This window comes from Ctenopharyngodon idella, chromosome 4 (genome assembly GCF_019924925.1).
Source record: "Ctenopharyngodon idella isolate HZGC_01 chromosome 4, HZGC01, whole genome shotgun sequence".
In the NCBI taxonomy this organism is placed as follows: domain Eukaryota; kingdom Metazoa; phylum Chordata; class Actinopteri; order Cypriniformes; family Xenocyprididae; genus Ctenopharyngodon; species Ctenopharyngodon idella.
The window spans coordinates 12,067,565-12,074,049 of NC_067223.1; the positions used below are offsets into that span (position 1 = coordinate 12,067,565).

Sequence of the window (6,485 nt, forward strand, 5' to 3'; positions counted from 1 at the left end):
TTCTTTGAAGTACCCTGTAAATAACATCCTGTACAAGCACTGTGATGGTATGGCACAGTGATGCTAATATATTGTAGTACTGGTATGGTACCTTGTAGAGTTGTCAAAGTACCGACTTCGGTACCAATCGGTACTGACATTTTTGAAAATGTGACGCTTTGAGCGGATTCGTAAACACCTCTGAATGGTCACTGTGTTGACGCGCTCATCGGATATGTCTGTGATTGGCTACAATGATCAACGCACGGGAGCGTTTGAAAGCACACAGAAGTTTTTGAATTTGAAAGCGTTTTGAAAGCGGGAACGTCCGCTGATAGACGCCTGCTTTCAAATGCTCCCATGTGTATCTAAGCGCTCAGTGAAGAGCGTCATTGATGACTATTTACAACGTTTTTGAAGCGTTGATATGTCACAGACATATCCGATGAGCACGTCAACACAATGGCCAATCAGAGGTGTTTACGAATTCGCTCAACAGCGCTCATAGCGTCACATTTTTAAAATTTCAGTACCGAATTTGGTATTTTTGACAACTCTAAATATACCATGGTACTAAAAGTCATGTATATGTGTTAAGGTACTACATGGTACTTTTTCGGAAATACTATGGTGCTACCATGGTGCTATGTTGCACCACTATGTTGCATGGTGCTATAGTAACCTACTTTTTGGTACTTTTGTGAGTGATTGTATGTTTGTATGTTTTTTGTTTTTTTGTTTTTTGTTTTTAAACCAAAGTCATACCATGGTGTTCTTTGAGTGCTATTTAATGCAACAATACTTTTGATGCTGTTTTTTTTTTATTGAAAGCGATATATCAAAGTGCTATGATATTGCCATTGGCTCACTGCACCGCTATACAGTGCATTTCGTAAGAGCCTTCAAGAAGGATTTTTTGCTCAATTCTGTAAGAACACTTGTGGACAAAACTGATTTGTTTCAAATCTCACTTAAAACAATTTGATATTCTGTCATTGTCTATTTTGGTATGTTTTTGCTTGCTTCATGTGCTTTTGTGAATGTTGACAATTGTTGGCAGCATTCTGTTTTGACGACGGAGCTAATTTCCACTCACAGCCATCAATATTTCTGCATGGCTCACATAAAGGGTCACATAAATATGGCGCTGGCTTTGTTCTGCTGTGAAAGCACAGTGTCTAGTGACATCACTCCAGATCGCTGGGATTGATTTTGAAGTCCTTCAGTGCTCCATTGGCTTGAGGCTTGCTGCTGCATTGTGGTATTCAAAGCGTGTGCGTCTTTGTGACTTGAACTCTGGTCGCAAGTCATAGATCTGCTAGTCATTGCATCAGCATCATAGAATATGTCTGAGTGGAAAAGTAGAAAAAGTAGGTCATGTACTTTAAAAATGGGGTGTTTTTTAAGACGTGGAGCTGTAACTTGAACCAGTATGCGGCAAAGAGATTGTTTCAGAGAATGCATCGATATGATGTATTTCTGTTGGCGGATGTCGAAATATAATGTGGTTTGTGCTCATTTTGAAAAATTACCCCGTGGCGATATCTTTCGTTTCTGTAGCAGTCAGTTCGAACAAGGCAGATCCAAAGCTCCTGACAGTCTCCCCTGAGCGGGAGGCTTTGGCTTTAGAGATGGCCTTGTTCCTGATTGATTCCTCTCATTAGCTGCATGGATACACTTTCACGGACTCCAGATGCCCCTGCGCATCTCACTTCCAACCTGTTAACCCATGCTGAAGGTTGTATTGGAGACGCTTCTTCTATCTCTGTGGCTAACTGTGAGATGGCATATATTAGCATGCTCCTGCAAAGGCTAGAAAGCAGTCAGCTCAGGTCTGATATTAATGATGGTGCTGGCTTAAGCACCAGGATCCATGTGTGATGAACCAGGCTTGCTCCGGATCTCACTAATGGCCTGAAAGACTTCAGAGAGAGCTGGACAGGTCTCGTTATCACCAATGTTCTTCCAGAGGTGAAGTGCCTAGTAGACAACAGGCCTCTCCCTCAATGTAATTGAGACTGGCAAATGACTGTGAATCTTGAATCTTGCAGGCATTGGTTTTTCCATCTAATAGGGCTGTTTTGAAAGATCAGATGATAATGAATGGGAATTTGTTTGACAGTTTTTTTTTTTTTTTTTTTTTCCCAAGAATCGATCGTGCATCATTTCTGCGCTGTAAAATATTATTTTCCATTATTATTTTTTTTATTTTGTCAAATCAACTTATATAATTAATGTAGTTCAGATAACATATTATTTTGAGTTTCTGTTGATTAAACCAATTGTTTTCATTGTATTAACTAAATTTTTTAATTTCAATGAACTCAAAATTTTAAGGCAACCAGGTAACTTACTTTTTTAAGTTAAACCAACAATTCTTTTTTACAGTGTGAGGTACCTTATAGAGTAACATAATGGAATGACTGATTGTTTCGTAATTGTAAAATAGCAAATGGCGCAGACTGTCACCAGTTAGAGCTGCTAACTACCAGCATGCCTCATCGGAATTGCAAAATAATCTAAATAGATAATTAATGTTGAATGCAATTATCATCAACATGAAATTGCAGTACATTTTTTGCAGTGATCTGCTGTAATTTGGAAGATTCATTTTATATGGGATGAATGGAAGCAGCTTGAAAGGCAGCGAGAGAGGAAAGAAGGGTAAGGCAGAAATCAACAGAAAGGATAATGAACATCAAATACTTTTTTTCTGCAGCGCTGGCAATTGTTATTGTGGTTCTCAAGGAAGCGTGTAATGAACTGAGGGAATATGGCATTTCTAATCTTCTGATGTGCCACAAGGAGCAGGACTATATGGAATGCACAAGGTGACTAGGTGTCAATGCACAAGCTTTAAAAATTCAGAGATGGAAATGAAAGGAAGCACTGATATTGTCACACCTGAATGTATTAAAGCTAAAAAAGCATTGTATGTTCAACATTTTCACACCGAAAAATGTCACTCAGAATGGTTACAAACCTTCTGTTCGGATCAGCTGTGGTTTCTGTCTACATTTTTATGTAACTTTATCATGACCGTCAGCATTGTGGTTTTTTTCATGGACTGTAGGAATTTCATCTTAACCACAATAGTAATTTTATGGATTACAAACTCTTAACACTTGATTTGTTCTTTATATCTCTGATAACCAGGTTATAGTGTAATTGAGCGATTCCCAACCAGGGATACGTGTTCTTCAGGGGGTAATTAAAAAGGTTTCCGTTTAGCTGTGTTAAACCTATAAAACAGAAATTACTACTGTATAAAATAAAGATGTTAAGGCTGATCCAAAAAGAAAAAGTGCTGGCAGTTTTTATAATTGACACTCATTCTGTGTGATTGTGTGTGTGTAGAGAGAGAAAGAAGCTGTAGAAAAGTAGATTTCAGCAACATCTTTACATTTCACAATAAGCTCTTCCCCCTTTTTCAGCCCAACAAATGTTGTATCTAACCCATGCTAAATATTATTTATATACTATTATAGCATTTATTAATATTTAGAAATAGCTTTTTCATATTTTCATTCTTTTTTTTTTAGAATTTTTTAATAATTTTGTTTAGTGCTTTAGTCTTTTTGTATATATATTTATTGTTTGTTTTAGTTTTTCACTTAAAGGCACAATATGTAAGATTTTTGGATTAAAATATCCAAAAACTATTAGAACAATGTTATATATTTTGTTGACTTGTGTACTTAAATTATCGCAAATGTTTCCAAGAATGTTTAAATCCAAAGAAATAAGCAATTTTAACCGCCTATCAATGACATCATACCCGCGTTACCCTCGGTTTCTGGTTTTATTTTGTAGAAACCATGGAAACACCAAATAAGCTTTAATATATTGTGTTTTATTAAACAGGTGAGCAACTGTTTGGATACATTCATCGACAGAAAACTAATCATGTTATATAGCTCAACACAGTAAGTCTTGTTTAAATCTCGTTTTCTTGATTTAGGCGCGAGTACCATGTTTTACCATGCCTAATATCTATCTAGCTTACTGCAGTGCGCAACCAGTGTTTCATAGCAGCTGCCGAACGAACGCAGAGTAGCATTATAACAACTTTCAACAAACAAATGTATATGTTAAAACAGTGCTGCTTTACCCCAAATACACCTGACCAGAAGAAGCGGAAGCGGTCGCCTGCGGCATAATAAAAGTTTAATTGCTCATGTGTCGCGCTCGTCTCTCATTAGCAATTTCTCCAGCGGCCTTGTTTCTGCTCGCACAGCACTCAGCCCTGTTCTGCTTCATGATTCCTGCCCAAGTCCTGATACTTTTCCACCGGCTGTAGATGTGAAAACAACATCTCCCATCATTCCGCGAAATCAAGGCGTCATCAAGCTATGCCTTTGTTTTGAATAAGCGACCTCTAACAGCTAAAATTTACATAGTGTGCCTTTAAATATATTTTATTTTATTTCAGCTTAATTAAATGAACAAAAATGAATTTTAAACAATAACAACACTGTTATATGTAATGACAATAACACTCCAAACCAGCTGGAGAACAGATTCTATTTTTTCTTAAACTGGTTCAGTTTGAAAGTACAGTTCTGCTGCACTGGTTATTTTATAGTTTAAATTTCTTTACTACAGCATGCATTTTTTTTTTCTCCCATATCAATCAGTTTAATTGGAAAGCATTTTTTCCTGAGAAAAACACCCTATTAATCTCACATGGGTCTGTGCAACACATTCTCACTCCCCTCGGCTAAAAGGTCCTGACTGAGCGTTAATATGTAACGAGCTGGGAGTCAGAACGTGTTGGTCTGTGTTGTGGGTCAGTCAGCTCCTGCTGATAGATATACGTGTTCTTGTAGTGCCATCAGCCTAGTGTTGTCAGAACATTTTCAGTATGTAATTTCCCTGCAGCTTTAAAGTGATTAGTCACATGGAATTTTTCAGCAGAAATGATTGGCTCACAAAATTGCCCATGAGCAAAGATAACAGTATTGAATTTATTTTATCCAGGTATTATTGACCTCCTTGGTGTGTCCTTTTAAGCCTTTGATTCACAGGTCAATACTTTGAAAATGATGCTGGGACACATGCAACAAACTGGCAACAAGTTCAGCGGCAGGCAATAATCGTAAAAGGCTCAGTATTGGCAAAATTGTTTTACACTGTTTGCCGTTTTCATTGGTGTTGCCTGGCAACACTGCCTTAAAAGATGCCCTCTGTATCGTCAGTCTGAAAAATGGAACACTGTTGATATTTGCTGTATATACATTTTTAAATCACAAGAGCCCCATCTAAATGCACCCTTAATGTGCAGTTACCATTATGTAACTCTAGACAGAATTGGGCTAAATTGGGCTGCCTCTATTTACTTGTTTTTGTTGTTTATGGTTCGTTGTAAAAGAAGCTGGCATAACTTGGAAGAGGGACATGGCCAGGGTCAGGAATGAACTAAAGTGACAAAAATACTCCAGATATTTAAGTAAGTATTTGTCATAAATGGATAGTACGCTGTTTTTGGCTTAAAATTTGCCCTCGTAAAAGTGAAAACTGACCCTGAAAATCAATTCCATGGAGGCAAATATCCTACCATAATGAAGAATGTAATTTCTGACGCTACCTGTGACCCTGTATCTGTAGGTTCTGTCCAGCTAGACATGTGAGGAATCTCTTTTATTGCCCATCTCTTTGTTTGCAGACACGGGTGTGAATAGCTCATTAGCCCATCCATTGATTGGGCTTCTCAGCTGCATTGCTGAAATTCTTTTTCGCAAACACATGGGCTAAAAGGCAAAGCAATTGATCAATGATCAGGAAAGCAATGATCCATGCAGGAATCTGAGAGCCAATTGGCTGAAAGGCTCCCTAAGGAATCTGATGTTGTCCTCATTTTCACTCAGAGGTCTTTTCTTAGAAACGGAGGAGTTTTAATGAGCCATAACAGGTCTGACTGTGTATATATTGTTTTTACATTATAAATGTTATTGAGGTGAAGTTTGAAAGCATGTCAAAATGAATGAACAGATAAATACCATTCGTAATTGTTGCGGTTGCTTTTGTTAGCATTTTACGGTGCATTCAAAGAACTACTGTTTTTCATGATTGCTTATCTGTGAGTAAAACATTTGTTAACCTTATGACAAATGCATCTGGAGGCTGTGGTGCTCTGATGGGCGAGAAACATATTTGTCCTGACATTTTGTCTCTTCAGGAAATGCATTCAGTGTGGTCACCGATCAGAACTGAATACTGTCTGGTTAAATGCAAGATTTGTCTTTCAAGGAAAAATAAATTACATGAACCCAAACTGCATTATATGTAAAATATACCATGTAAAATACATTTAATTTAGTTTAATCTTATGTTGATTTTACAGTAGTATGATTTTTGTTGACATTTTCATTTTGCCTCTGCATTACAGGGAACTAGTTAGCACTACATCACACATTATTTTATATTTATTTTAATGAGGGTTTAGGCACAGCCACATTTTGCAGGCCAGATCACATCAGGGTGAGCTCACAGAGATTTTAAGTGCT

General features: G+C 37.4%; 1 long non-coding RNA gene across 5 annotated transcripts in view; it reads left to right on the forward strand.

Moving 5' to 3' along the window:
- LOC127510429 (uncharacterized) overlaps positions 1 to 6,485 on the forward strand; it is a 113,447-nt gene that overhangs the window by 3,128 nt on the left and 103,834 nt on the right. The gene's annotated exons all lie outside the window — the stretch shown is intronic.